The sequence below is a fragment of the Sebastes fasciatus genome, chromosome 4, assembly GCF_043250625.1.
Source record: "Sebastes fasciatus isolate fSebFas1 chromosome 4, fSebFas1.pri, whole genome shotgun sequence".
Lineage (NCBI taxonomy): Eukaryota > Metazoa > Chordata > Actinopteri > Perciformes > Sebastidae > Sebastes > Sebastes fasciatus.
The window spans coordinates 40,065,503-40,081,233 of record NC_133798.1 but is presented as its reverse complement, the minus strand read 5'-3'; the positions used below and the strand labels follow the sequence as shown (position 1 = coordinate 40,081,233).

The following is a 15,731-nucleotide window of genomic DNA, read 5'->3' as shown; positions in this document are numbered from 1 at the left end:
AGACTGTTATACTGTTAGACTGCTAGACTGCTAGACTGCTATACTGTTATACTGTTAGACTGTTATACTGTTAGACTGTTAGACTGTTAGACTGCTAGACTGCTAGACTGCTAGACTGCTAGACTGTTATACTGTTATACTGTTAGACTGTTAGACTGTTATACTGTTAGACTGCTAGACTGCTAGACTGTTATACTGTTATACTGTTATACTGTTAGACTGTTAGACTGTTAGACTGTTAGACTGCTAGACTGCTAGACTGCTATACTGTTATACTGTTAGACTGCTAGACTGCTAGACTGCTAGACTGTTAGACTGTTATACTGTTATACTGTTAGACTGTTAGACTGTTAGACTGTTAGACTGCTAGACTGCTAGACTGTTATATTGTTATATTGTTAGACTGCTAGACTGCTAGACTGTTAGACTGTTATACTGTTATACTGTTAGACTGTTATACTGTTAGACTGTTAGACTGTTAGACTGTTAGACTGTTAGACTGCTAGACTGTTAGACTGTTAGACTGTTAGACTGCTAGACTGTTAGACTGTTATACTGTTAGACTGCTAGACTGCTAGACTGCTATACTGCTAGACTGTTAGACTGTTATACTGTTAGACTGTTAGACTGTTAGACTGTTAGACTGTTATACTGTTAGACTGTTAGACTGTTATACTGTTAGACTGTTATACTGTTATACTGTTAGACTGTTATACTGTTATACTGTTAGACTGTTATACTGTTAGACTGTTAGACTGTTATACTGTTAGACTGTTAGACTGCTAGACTGTTAGACTGTTAGACTGTTATATTGTTATATTGTTATACTGTTAGACTGTTAGACTGTTATACTGTTAGACTGTTAGACTGTTATACTGTTATACTGTTAGACTGTTATACTGTCAGACTGTCAGACTGTCAGACTGCTAGACTGCTAGACTGTTATACTGTTAGACTGTTATACTGTTAGACTGTTAGACTGTTATACTGTCAGACTGTCAGACTGTCAGACTGCTAGACTGCTAGACTGTTAGACTGTTAGACTGTTATACTGTTAGACTGTTATACTGTTAGACTGTTATACTGTTATACTGTTAGACTGTTAGACTGTTAGACTGTTAGACTGCTAGACTGTTAGACTGTTAGACTGTTAGACTGTTATACTGTTATACTGTTGTTGAGATTCTGTATTTAGAGCCCTAAAGGTAAGCCAGTAAAGGCTGTTCGGAATGACTATAAACAATGAAACAAAATATATTACCATGTAATCCATTTATATCTATATAATATATAAGATAATGTCTATGTTATGGTAAGTGTATTATGAGTATATATCATACATGTATAATAAACTAATTGTTTTATGAGTAATGCATCTTAAGTGTGTAAACCAATCCTTTGGTCAATAATTGTATTGTAGTGTAATATAATATAATAATGTTAGGAGGGGTGATATTAGTGTTCTGTGGTTTAACCAGTGCAGATCTGAACCACTTCCTGAACCAGTCAGCGGTACGGCCGGGCAGCGAGGCCTCGGACGTCATCAATGACGTCATCGGTCTAAAACGATACAAGCCTCGATACGCACATCGCGGAAAACTTCCTGGATTACTCGACACATGCAACGAAGCCTCGACTAAGCACGTAACGTCACTAAGAAATAGGCATTAACGTAACAGAATATTGATTCATATTTGATCAGCGCTGCCTAGTTTCACCGTTTGTTTGGAGTTCAGAGTGATTGACAGCCGGCTCTCATAGACGGCAGCTGGACAGCAGACCTCAGATCAGCTCTGACTGCTTGTTTTCCTCCGGTCTGTGAAATCTTGCAGATGCCGTTAGGAGCACCGGAGGACACCGAGGAACATGATTTCTCTCAGTTTGCCTGTTTCATGTACTACTGTCAAGATATAGCGACCGTTAAAAAATGAAAATAACTTTATTAAATCATATTTGCTCCAATCTCACCTCCTTCAGCTTTAATTCAATATAAAGGATGTATCAGTAATAATCAGTGGAATAAGAAGTACTCAGATTATTAGTAATACCGCTGTGCCCGGTTAGTTAAGTCAAAGAACGGAAGTACTATTAGCAATATAATTTATATATAAAGTTAGAAACATTAAATTAATCATTATGTAAAATGGCCTGCCACGGCTATAACTACAGACGTAGGCAAAGTTGTTGGTAACGTTCCGTTAAAGAGAGAAAAACCCACAATGGTCACTGAAATAACTTGAAACTGACAAAAGTAATAATAAATAAAAATTTACTGAAAATGAACTAATGAAAATCAGATATTGTTTTTGAATTGTGGTTCAACAGAATCATTTTAAAAAACAAACTAATGAAACTGGCCAGGACAAAAATGATGGTACCCCTAGAAAAGATGTAAAATAATGTGACCATAGGGACATGTTAAACTAAGGTGTGTCCTGTAATTAGCATCACAGGTGTCTTCAAACTTGTAATCAGTCAGTCTGCCTATTTAAAGGGTGAAAAGTAGTCACTGTGCTGTTTGGTATCATGGTGTGTACCACACTGAACATGGACCACAGAAAGCTAAGGAGAGAGTTGTCTCAGGAGATCAGAAAGAACATTATAGACCTTCATGTTAAAGGTAAAGGCTATAAGACCATCTCCAAGCAGCTTGATGTTCCTGTGACTACAGCTGCACATATTATTCAGAAGTTTAAGGTCCATGGGACTGTAGCCAACCTCCCTGGACGTGGCCGTGTTGTGCCCTGAATAGGGAAATATTTGTATTGAGACTCTTGACACGATGCCTCCTCTCTTTCAGTCTCATGAGAATCTTTAATTTCCACAAACAATATCAACAGGGACATAAATCAACAAACATTAATTATCTCAGCAAAAGGAATTAAACAAAAATATCCTACATGACACAAATTACTCTAAGTTCCCTCTGTCCTAAACAATCACTTTATAATTAACACAAATACATCATCTTTACCCCCAAACACACACATACACTTCACCGGCCCATACTGTCTTCACACACACACACACACACGACGAGTCGCGCCGCACCGCCATCCTGTGGCGCTATCAAAGCGGCAGGATCAAACACAGCTAACTAGCTTGAACCAGTGCTCGAACAATGTCAACAAAACACACAAAACACTCTAAACTAGGTCATCATATCAATAAAACACAACTCAACAACTTAATAAACACATCTGACAGCTTTGAAAATGAAATACTTATTTCTATACCTGAATAGGGAAATATTTGTATTGAGACTCTTGACACGATGCCTCCTCTCTTTCAGTCTCATGAGAATGAGGCACCGCAGTCGCGAGCTTCCCCTTCAGGCCTCAGCAGGTACTACTAATCAATCTCCGAACAGGCCCAACAGGTAGATCACAGATGGACAGGGAGATAGGACATATTATGACATTTAGAGAGGTTTTAACCAAAATAATGTTTTTATGACCCATTTCACAATTAATTAATCTTTTATGTCACCACAATTGCCCTTATTACTCGAAGTTATTTATAGCTGATCAGCTTTCCTCATATAATATTCTACCTATCACACACTCCCCTGCAAAATTAGATGTCGTCCCGACATCATTACTGTTGTGGAGTTATGGTTCTCAACCTATGTTCCTGTTTTCTTAACTACATCTTAAAGGGAGATTACTACAGTGACAACTTTACTTATAACAAAGTACTGGATGTACTGTATACATGACCCAACTAAATCTAGAGAGCTTTTCTGTTAAACAATCTCTTACTGTACTCAACAGCTTAAATCTTTCTTATGCCTAATATCTCTGCATAAATAAAGGTTGGTAAACCTGATGTGGGCTTGTCCACATTGGTACTGGCTGAACTGCCCTGTATACTATCGGCTGATACTGGTAATGCATGTCATTTGCATGGGTTGCACTGTAACATGTAGGGGTTCCTAATTGGTCATAGGTGAAGATCTTAGGAGCTCGTCTTTCTCTCCTTAACAGGTCATGTCTCTGTTCTATGACATCTCCATCTGAATCTGGATGCAGGAGTTCCTGAATCTCATCCTGTGCTCCTTCATCTGGTTGTTCATCTTCACTCTGATCATCGTGTTCTGGCAGTACATCTTCCTGCTGTACCTCAAACTCATCTGTGTCTATTATGTGACCTTGTTCAAACACTTGTCCGTCGTCACTTAACACTGATTGCTCTTGGTCATTTTGTATGTCTGCATGCTCAATGGTTCTTTCTACCATAGGTATCTGAGACTCTGTTGCTGGTCTGTAGTAGATTAGACATTCATCTTCATCATTTTCTTCGTCCTGTTCTGTGTTTCCTGTGGTTGTCTTTGTTATCCTTTTGTTTTGCTTGGATGCTGCTTTTGGCTGGATTTCCAAGGGCAAGTGATCACATTGTAGCAACAGGTTGCGATGCAGGGTTCTTGATCTTCCTCTTCCCTGCTCAGGCTTCACTTCATAGACTGGGATGTCTTCTCCAACCTGGCGTACCACAACATGAATGTTCTCTTCCCAATGATTGCGAAGCTTTCCAGTGCCTCCTCTGGGTGTCAGATTCCTTACAAGGACACGATCACCGGGGTGCAGCACTGAGCTTCTCACTTTTCCATCATAATGTCTTTTACTTCTCTCTGTTGACTTCTTTGCATTTTCTCTGACGATGTCATATGCTTCCTGCATTTCTCGCTTCCATTTCTCCATGTATGTTCGATGGTCTACCTTTCCTGTCTCAGAAGTGAGTCCAAACAGTAGGTCGATAGGTAACCTTGGGGACCTTCCGAAAAGGAGGTAAAAAGGGGAGAAACCTGTGACATCACATCTTGTGCAGTTATATGCATAGATTAACTTGTTCAGAGTATCTTTCCAGTTTGTCTTCTGTTTTTCAGTCAGTGTTTTGAGCATTTGTAGTAATGTTCTGTTAAAGCGTTCAACTTGTCCATTTCCTTGCGGGTGATAAGGTGTAGTTCGCGATCCTAGAACACCACAGTTCTTTTTCAGCTGGGAAAAGAGCTGGTTCTCAAACTCGCCACCTTGATCATGGTGTATCCGCTTCGGCAGTCCAAACTTTAGAGCATAGTCGTTGAATATTCGGTCAGCAACTGTTTTTGCAGACTTGGATGTGGTGGGGTAAGCCTGTGCAAAACGAGTGAAGTGATCAACAATTACCAATATGTACTCGTAGCCACCCTTACATTTGTCCAAGTGGAGGAAATCGATCGACACCAGTTCAAATGGCTGTGTGGTTACAATACTGGTCATGGGTGCTCGTGTTTCTTTGCTTGGTGTCTTTTGTTTCAGACAACTACATGTCCTGGCAACATAATGTTCAATTTCTTTCTGCATGTAAGGCCAGAAGAATCTATCTCTGATCAGTGATGTTGTTCGATCGATGCCTTGATGGCCCATTTCATCATGTAACTCTTTCAGAACAGTGGCTTTATACTTCTCAGGTAATACAAGCTGTGTTTTGTTTGTTGTCTTCCTGCGAAGAATTCCATCTTCATCAAAATGAAGTCTCTCCCAGCTGCGCAGTAAACACTTGCTTTGCATACTGAAGTTTCTTAGTTCATGTACTGATGGTTTGTTGTCGCTCAATACACACTGCATTATAGGACCTATATTTTTGTCATCTTGTTGTGCTTGTCTTATCTCATCGGCTGAGAATGGTTTGTGTGTCTCTTCACTTTCTGTACATTGGAGAGAGTTAACTGCTGGACAGACCCATGATGAGCTGGAGTCTTGAGTCTCGACGGCTTGGGTTGTCGCTGCTACACAGTCTGATGTCAACTCTTCAGTACATTGTTCCATCATCATGTCAATATTTAAAGGCATTCTTGACAGGCTATCTGCATCCACATTTTCTTTACCTGGGCGATATCGAATAGTGAAATGGAAGTCTGCAAGCTCTGCCACCCATCTGCATCCTGTTGCGTTCAGCTTGGCACTGGACAGGACATATGTAAGGGGATTGTTATCAGTAAACACTGTGAAAGTTGGAGCATAATACAAGTAATCTCTGAATTTTTCTGTGACTGCCCACTTTAATGCGAGAAATTCCAATTTTCCTGAGTGGAGATGATAATTTCTTTCAGCAGCAGTCAGAGTTCGCGAACCATAGGCTATGACACGGAGTTTATTATCCTGTTCTTGGTAGAGGACTGCACCAAGGCCTTGATTTGAGGCATCTGTGTGGAGGACAAATGGCTTTGAAAAGTCTGGGAACCCGAGAACTGGTGGCTCTACCAAGCAGTCTATTAGCCGCTCCAATATGCGTTGATGTCCTTCATTCCACACAATTGGTGTGTGTGACGGCACTCCTTTGTTTTCCCCTTTAACTTGTCTCGAGTTTGTTTTCTTTTGTGGCACATTGTTGTCTTTTGTTGTCCCTTTCAACAGGTTGTAAAGTGGTCCTGCGATACGGGAAAAGTCTTTTATGTATTGCCTGTAATAGCTTAATAAGCCCATGACAGATCTTAGCTCTCCAACATTGCTTGGTCTTTTGTCTTTCAAAGCTCTCACAGCGATGGTGTCTGCTGGATCAACTTTGCTTCCTTCGTCTGAAACAATTCTTCCCAGATAACGGACTTCATGTTTAAACAATTCACATTTGCTGGGTTTTAGCTTGATGCCGTATTTTCTCAGCAGCTGGAGTACTTTTCTGACATGGTTAACATGATCATCAAATGACTGGCTGTAAACAAGAGTATCATCCAGGTAGGGGACGCAGATATTATCTCTCACTTCTTCCAGACACTCCTCCATGCAGCGTTGAAAGGCTGCAGGTGCGTTCATTAGCCCAAATGGAATCCTTATCCATTCATAAAGGCCCCATGGAGTCACAAATGCAGTTAAAGGTCTGCTGTTTTCATCCATAAACCCTTGATGGTAGGCTTTTCCTTGGTCGAGCAACGAAAACCATGAGTTGCCACCAAGACTGTCAAGGATGTCCTGCACTCGAGGGATCGGTTGTCTGTCAGGGTGAGTCTTTTTGTTCAGTTCCCTGTAATCTATGCAAAGACGCAGGCTTCCATCTTTTTTTCTTACACAGACAACAGGCGATGCATAAGGTGAGTTGGATTTCTTTACCCATCCCTGAGCAATAAGATTGTGCAGATAGTCTTTCATTTCTTTGTAGAGCGGCTTTGGCACTGACAGGTAAGTGCGTGCAACAGGATCCATGTCTTTCAATGATATGCTCAACTTTAACTTTTCAACACATCCGATGTCATTGTCCGACTTGGAAAAAGAGGAGCATTCTTCACGCAGCATGTCCTGTACAACTTCTTTTTCAGGTTCATTCAGATGGCTTAGGTTAATCGGTGGATCCCACGAAATGTCATTAGCTTGCTCACTTTGTGCATTTACTTGACTGACTGACACTTGAGGGCAATGATCGGGTTTCTCTAAAACAGTCGCTGGATACACAGCCTGGACATGCTGTAATGTACCAATAACAGTTTTTCCTGACAGTTCAATATCATGGTCAGTTGGATTTTGCACATCAAGAACAATGTAAGTTGAAACACCACTTCTTAGCTTTACCAATGTCTCACAAAACTCAAGGCCTTCAGTCCACTGAGGATTTATGTCAGGTTCAAAGAGAAGTGTGGTGTCTTTTTTTAGTGGCCGTGTCTGCACCTTACAGTCAATCTGAACAGAGGTGTGTTTGGGCACGATAACTTTCTCTTTTGCCGTTTTCACAACATAGTCACATGATTGTTCAGTAGTCACAAGATCAATGAAGGCAGTGACATTGTCGCTCTCAAGACTGGGGAAAGCAGTTGTTAATGTCTCATTAAGTTGCTCTCTTCTTGTTGTATCCAGTTGTTCTGTGGTGCTGGCTTTTATCATTTGCTCAATGACATTAAAGCCTAAGATGGGCTGTGGAAGTCTTCCACCTCTCATAACCAGCATGGGGACAATAAGCTCTTGAGGGTCAGCTCCATCAGCAGCTAATCCAAAAGTGACTTCAATGAAACCTTTATAAGGCATGCTCTGTCCGTTTGCGGCTGTTATTTTCAAATCATCAGGTGCATCCAGTAACTCAGAGATATCCTTTAACTTTTCATGTGGCAAATGTCTCCGTTTCCACTTCTCATCAACAATGCAGACTTGAGAACCTGTATCCCACAATGCTCTAGTTTTACGGCCTTGTATATAGCAGTCAACTATACATCGTTTCCCTACAAGAGCAACAAGGCGGGAATGACTGTCCTCTTTCTTTGTTTTGGTGGCATTTGTCTTTGTGTGAGAGCACTGATTTACTGGTGAGTTAGTGGGCTTGTTGCATCGTTTCTTATGTTTTGGCCAGTGTTCAACTTGACAGGCTTTTGAACAGTAAATGTCTTTTTTACATGATGCACACTTTCTTAAGCTTTTGTCTTTCCCAGAGAGACCACAGTGGGAACAGTGCTGTTGGGACGTTATACTGTTGCTGGTTACTCCTAGTCCCGTGGGGGTAACCCTCTTTCGTTTAAAGGCCCATCTTTGTCTTGTCTGGTTCCTCTCACTTTGCAACCTGCGAGGAAGTGTTCATCACTGCCGCATCTGTAGCAATGAGTGCAATATTCACTTTCACTCTGCTGGCAGCCAATGCATTTTCTCAGGCGTGCACGATTTGGAGCACGATAATGTGGCTGTGGTGCAAACCTCTGTTGATATTGTGCTGTTTCTCCTCTTCGTCCTGGTCCTGGGGGAGGCCAGACGCTTTGTGGTGGATACTGGAACTGAGGAGGGGGAAGGTATTCCTGTGCAGCCACATGCTGTGTCTGTGCTGGACTATGCTGTCGAATTGACTCTCTGATTTGTGCAACTTCAGCACCAATATTTTTCAGTAATGCCATGTCAGAGCGCAATTCTTTCAATTCATTCAGTACATCAGGCTGGGTTTTGCTGGTTTGTTCTGAGCTTGGATTTTTCCTCCCTTTATCCACAGGTGGGTCAGACTGAACTGAGTGCACAGTTGTTGGTCGCTGCTGGCTTAGTAGTTTCTTTTTATTTTGTCGTTCTGCTTCATTTGCACAAGCAATGTTAAGTTTTTCAAGAAGCAGCTCATCACTTGTCGTTGTTTGTTGCAGGTAAGGCTGGAGGTCACTTCTAATGCTATCATTTTGCAGGCCTGTCAGAACGGTATGAAGAAACATGCTCTGTACGAGGACAGGATCATATCTTAAACCAGATTCTGCTTCTTGCGATGCAAACAGGATTTTCTGTCTCAAATCTAGGGCTCGGATAAGGAAATTTTGTGGGGTTTCCTTGCTACTCTGAACCTCTGAGGTTAACTGTTTGTACAGTTCTGTTGCACCTTTTTCTTGGTAATGGGACCTAAGAATCCTCCTTAAGGTAGGTAAGTTAAGATTACTCTTTCCCTCAAGGTAACTGCGTAGTTGTAAACTTGGTGCTATTGCTCTAATCACTGCATCAACTACTTCTATTTCAGGAAATCCCTTATTGATGCCTTGCTCAATCTGGTGTGCTAGACTGGAGAAGGTAAGTTTGTCCTTTTGACCTGGCTCACCTATCTGGCCTGATATTTTAAATTCTCTGCCCCACTGTAGTGACAGGCGGGGTTGGGAGGTCTGTTGAGCAGGTACATGGTCTCCTTTAGCGCTGTTACTGTTTTCACTCGCTGACTTTTGATTTTTATTGTTTAGGTTTGCTTTCTCCTGAAGTGACAAAGCTAATGCTAATTGCAGTGACTCTATCTCTTTTTGTAACCGCTCTCCTTCTGGAGGCTGAATAATCTGCTCCTGCACAGAATCTGTCTGTTTTGCATCTGAGTTTTTCTGTTCTACTGCACTATTTTGGGCAGCCTGTTGCAACTCATCTATCTTGTCTTTTAAAGTCAGTAGCTCTACCATACCCTCATCTTCAAGCTCACTTAACTCTTCTCTTTCTATGTGCCTTGTGACATGTACGATAAGAGAGGAGCGACTTTTGCCTGACACTATTTCAAATTTTGACCCAGCAATGTGTAGAAAATCACAAACTTCAATCAAATCATCTCTTGTCAATGTGTACAGTGCACCACCAACTTCGAGTTTCAAATCCTCTCGCTCCGACGAATCCATTTCAGTCTCTGGCCGTGGGACAGTGTCAGTGTGAAGCGGAACTTTTCCTTTGCAGAATAGACGACGCAGCTCTCCGGGCACCAGCGGTTGACCTCAGGTTGCATGCAAGTCTCTCTGCGCAGTTGTCGAACCACCACACGCTCTCCTCCACCTCGGCTGTAGATGTGATGAGTTGAATGATGATCGGGGACGTCTATCTGGAACAGCTTACCCTCGTCACATTCTTCCCAGCGGTGCCTCCAAGATGTTGTGCCCTGAATAGGGAAATATTTGTATTGAGACTCTTGACACGATGCCTACTCTCTTTCAGTCTCATGAGAATCTTTAATTTCCACAAACAATATCAACAGGGACATAAATCAACAAACATTAATTATCTCAGCAAAAGGAATTAAACAAAAATATCCTACATGACACAAATTACTCTAAGTTCCCTCTGTCCTAAACAATCACTTTATAATTAACACAAATACATCATCTTTACCCCCAAACACACACATACACTTCACCGGCCCATACTGTCTTCACACACACACACACACACGACGAGTCGCGCCGCACCGCCATCCTGTGGCGCTATCAAAGCGGCAGGATCAAACACAGCTAACTAGCTTGAACCAGTGCTCGAACAATGTCAACAAAACACACAAAACACTCTAAACTAGGTCATCATATCAATAAAACACAACTCAACAACTTAATAAACACATCTGACAGCTTTGAAAATGAAATACTTATTTCTATACCTGAATAGGGAAATATTTGTATTGAGACTCTTGACACGATGCCTCCTCTCTTTCAGTCTCATGAGAATGAGGCACCGCAGTCGCGAGCTTCCCCTTCAGGCCTCAGCAGGTACTACTAATCAATCTCCGAACAGGCCCAACAGGTAGATCACAGATGGACAGGGAGATAGGACATATTATGACATTTAGAGAGGTTTTAACCAAAATAATGTTTTTATGACCCATTTCACAATTAATTAATCTTTTATGTCACCACAATTGCCCTTATTACTCGAAGTTATTTATAGCTGATCAGCTTTCCTCATATAATATTCTACCTATCACAGCCGCAAGAGGAACATTGATGACAAATTGAAGAGACGGATAATACGAATGGTAACCAAAGAGCCCAGAACAACTTCCAAAGAGATTAGAGGTGAACTCCAAGGTCAAGGTACATCAGTGTCAGATCGCACCATCCGTCACTGTTTGAGCCAAAGTGGACTTAATGGAAGACGACCCAGGAGGACACCAAATCATAAAAAAGCGAGACTGGAATTTTCCAAAATGCATATTGACAAGCCACAAAGCTTCTGGGAGAATGTCCTTTGGACAGATGAGACAAAACTGGAGCTTTTTGGCAAGTCACATCAGCTCTATGTTCACAGACGAAGAGATGAAGCATCCAAAGAAAAGAACACTGTACCTAATGTGAAACATGGAGGAGGCTCGGTTATGTTATGGGGCTGCTTTGTTGCATCTGGCACAGGGTGTCTTGAATCTGTGCAGGGTGCAATGAAATCTCAAGACTATCAAGGCATTCTGGAGCGAAATGTGCTGCCCAGTGTCAGAAAGCTTGGTCTCAGTTGCAGGTCATGGGTCCTCAAACAGGATAATGACCCAAAACACAGCTAAAAACACCCAAGAATGGCTAAGAACTAAACATTGGACTGTTCTGAAGTGGCCTTCTATGAGCCCTGATCTAAATCCTATTGAACATCTGTGGAAGGAGCTGAAACATGCAGTCTGGAGAAGGCACCCTTCAAACCTGAGACAGCTGGAGCAGTTTGCTCACGAGGAGTGGGCCAACATACCTGTGGACAGGTGCAGAAGTCTCATTGAGAGTTACAGAAATCACTTGATTGCAGTGATTGCCTCAAAAGGTTGTGCAACAAAATATTAAGTTAATGTTACCATCATTTTTGTCTAGGCCAGTTTCATTAGTTTGTTTTTTTAAATGATTCTGCTGAACCACAATTCAAAAACAATATCTGATTTTCATTAGTTAATTTTCAGTGAATTTTTATTTATTATTACTTTTGTCAGTTTCAAGTTATTTCAGTGACCATTGTTGGTTTTTCTCTCTTTAACGGAACGTTACCAACAACTTTGCCTACGTCTGTATATAGCCTAATATTTAAATGTTTTGGGGTAAAATGTGGTGAAGAATTACAGTACTGCTTACATGTTAATAATTATTACATTATAAAAGTGATGCTATCTTTAACTTTGTTTCCTAGCCATCAAACTGTAGCATCAGTGTTTTTAACTGATTACTAGAATTATTGATAGAAACCGCAAAGATGCTGCTCTTCATTGCATTTTGGCAAATGCTCTTATCACACGACAATCAGTCACCCACATTACACCGTTCGTTTGACAGCCACTTCTGTGCTCTCACTGTCAAACAAAGTTTCCCTCGATAGAAGACTGTGATTTTCCACATGACCGTAAACTAAGGAATATCTGTACGTCTGTGGGTATTTCCTCCTTCGCATATCTCGAGAACCCTTCATCCGATCGACTTCACACTCGGCGGGTGTATCAACTTGACTTAACTTTCTCATTTTGCAGCTAAACGGTACACTAAAATATGTTTCTGAAAACATACGAGGCGAGAAATAGGCAATGCAGTAACAGAATCTTGATTCATATATGATCAGTGCTGCCTAGTTTGACAGTTTGAGTTCAGAGCTGTGCAAGCAGTGATTGACATCTGCTTTAGACGCTGCTTTGCTCTGAATTTCCCTCGGGTGCGTGGAATCGTGCAAATGCCAAAGTTACCAACTGCAGCTTTATGACAGGTGTCATTTGTTACGCACTGTTAGATGTGCAGCCTCAATGGATGACATCTAGGAAGAAGAGGAACATGATACAGACAGATCTGTGCTGAAGCTCTGAGGTAGGATCATTTTAGCATTACCAACGTTGTGTTTAATGTTGTTGAATATTGCAAGCGTACAAAATATTAAATCAGTGGCCTCTTTAGCTTCGTTATGAACTTCTTGAAAATTCATGAAATCATAGGATATGGTCTGTATTAGACATGGACACACAGACATCATTCAGTGTGATTTACACTTCCCAAGAATATCATTATCTCTGGTGTCCCGAACGTCAGAATACCTGCAGCTGAAACTAAAACCTGTTTAAGGAGATAATTTGACTTCTTTGTTGGTTCTCAGAGAAAACACAGGAGGTGTTGGGGAGGAGGAGCAGAACGAATGGAGACGAGAACATCAAGGTGAGGAGAGGTGGACCTGAAGAAGACAACGGTCTGTACACAGCTGGAAACTACAACAGTCAAATGACATGATGTTTATATTTGAATGATTGTGTGTCTGTAATGTTGTTTTTTTGTGTCTCCGTCCTCCAGAAAACGCTGGAGGAGCAGCTGGAGAACCAGAGGAAGGCAAATCATAATAAAGTATGTCGAAAAAACTTCATGGTATAGTATTTTGCAAAAAAAGTCATAAAAAAGTTTTTAAAAAAAATCATATTATACAATGTCGACAAAAATCACAGTATAGTATGTATAAAGATTGTCATATTATAGTATGTCGACAAAAAAAAGTCAAACTATAGTATATCAAAAAAACAAAAAAAAAGTAATAATGTCGGAAAAAAACGTCACAGTATAGAATGTTGAAAAAAATTGTATTATAGCATGTCTAAAAAAAAGTCCTAGAGTAGTATGTCAAAACAAGGTCATAAAAAGTCATAGTATAGTACGTCGAAAAAACTAAAACAAAATCATAACAGCATGACTTTTTTCGACATACTATACTATGACTTTTTTTAAACTTTTTTCGACATACTAACCTATGACCTTTTTTTCGACACGCTATACTATGACTTTTTTCGACATGCTATAATATGACTTTTTTTTCAAAATTTCGACATACTGTACGATTACTTTTTTCGACATACTATGACTTTTTTTTTTACTTTTTTCGACGTACTATACTATGACTTTTTTTTTATTGTTTTGACACAATATACTATGACTTTTCTCGACATACTTTACGATTACTTTTTTTAAACTTATCGACATACTATACTATGACTTTTTTTTTTTACTTTTTCCGACATACTATGCTATGACTTTTTTAAAACTTTTTTCAACATACAAACAAAAAGTGATAGTATAGTAAGTCTAAAAAACTTCACAGTATAATATGTCGAAAAATGAAAAATTCATAGTACAGTATGTCAAAAAAGTAAAAAAAAGTCATAGTATAATATGTCTGAAAAAATAAAAAAGTCATAGTATAGTATGTCGAAACAAAGTCACAGTATAATATGTTGAAATAATTGAAAAAGTCATAGTTTATTATTTGCACTTCATTTATTCAAACTATATTATATTAGAAATGATACGTCATATTAGGTTGCAAGATCTAGGATGCAGCATCAGTGACGTCGTATGATGTGATCAGGGAACTTTAGCTGTTTTCCAAGAGCCACTCTCAGCTCTGGGTCTTTGGAGAGTCGGCATCGTGTCTGTAGCAGGAACAGACAGGTTGTCTTCCTGGGATGTTTGCTGGACTGAATGGTGACGGTTTCCTCAACTGGTCGTGATTCAATTCAATTAAATTCAATTAATTTTTGTATAGCGTCAAATCACAACAGAAGTTATCTCAAGACGCTTTATATAGTATCCACCATGCGCACTGTGATGCCAGCGGTAACGTCCATCAGCTGCTAAGGAGATGTTGAAGCACACAGAGGGAAGGTGAATATATCAGATATTATATTTATTTTGTAACAATTCAGTAAAATTTATTACAATTTCTGGTTTTCTGTATGTCGAAAAAAGTTAAAAAAAAAAAAAAGTCAAAGTATAGCATGTTGGAAAAAAAATCAAATGTATGTTGAAAAAAAGTCATAGTACATTCTGCTGAAAAAAGTCATAGTATAGTATGTCAAAAAAAAAAAAAAAAGTCATAGTATAGTATGTCAAAAAAAAAAAAGTCATAGTATAGCATGTCGAAAAAAGTAAAAAAAAAAAATCATAGTACAGTATGTCGAAAAATAATAAAAAAGTAATATTATAATGTGTCGAAAATTTTAAAAAGTAATGGTATAGTACGTTGAAAAAAAAGTCATAGTATAGTATGTCGAAAAATATTTCATATTTTATATTATATTATATTTTATATATTATATTATATTATATTTTATTTTATATATTATATTATATTTTATATATTATATTATATTGTATTATATTTTATATTATATTATATTTTATTTTATATATTATATTGTATTATATTTTATATTATATTATATTATATTATATTTTATATATTATATTATATTATATTATATTATATTTTATATATTATATTATATTGTATTATATTTTATATTATATTATATTATATTATATTATATTTTATTTTATATATTATATTATATTGTATTATATTTTATATTATATTATGTTATATTTTATTTTATATATTATATTATATTATATTATATTATATTATATTATATTATATTATATGGCTACAGTGTTAATGTGCGATATCTTTGATCCAGTGAGAGCACTTTACTGCGTGAACAGAGGAACTCTCACAACATGTATGTGAATGTCACGATTGGGTGTTCTTGCGAAGCTTTTTCACCGTGCAGAGATGTGATTCTCG

At 38.9% G+C, this 15,731-nt stretch overlaps 1 protein-coding gene across 1 annotated transcript in view; it reads right to left on the bottom strand.

The window, feature by feature from the left end:
* rad52 (RAD52 homolog, DNA repair protein) overlaps positions 1-15,731 on the bottom strand; it is a 120,500-nt gene that overhangs the window by 31,716 nt on the left and 73,053 nt on the right. The gene's annotated exons all lie outside the window — the stretch shown is intronic.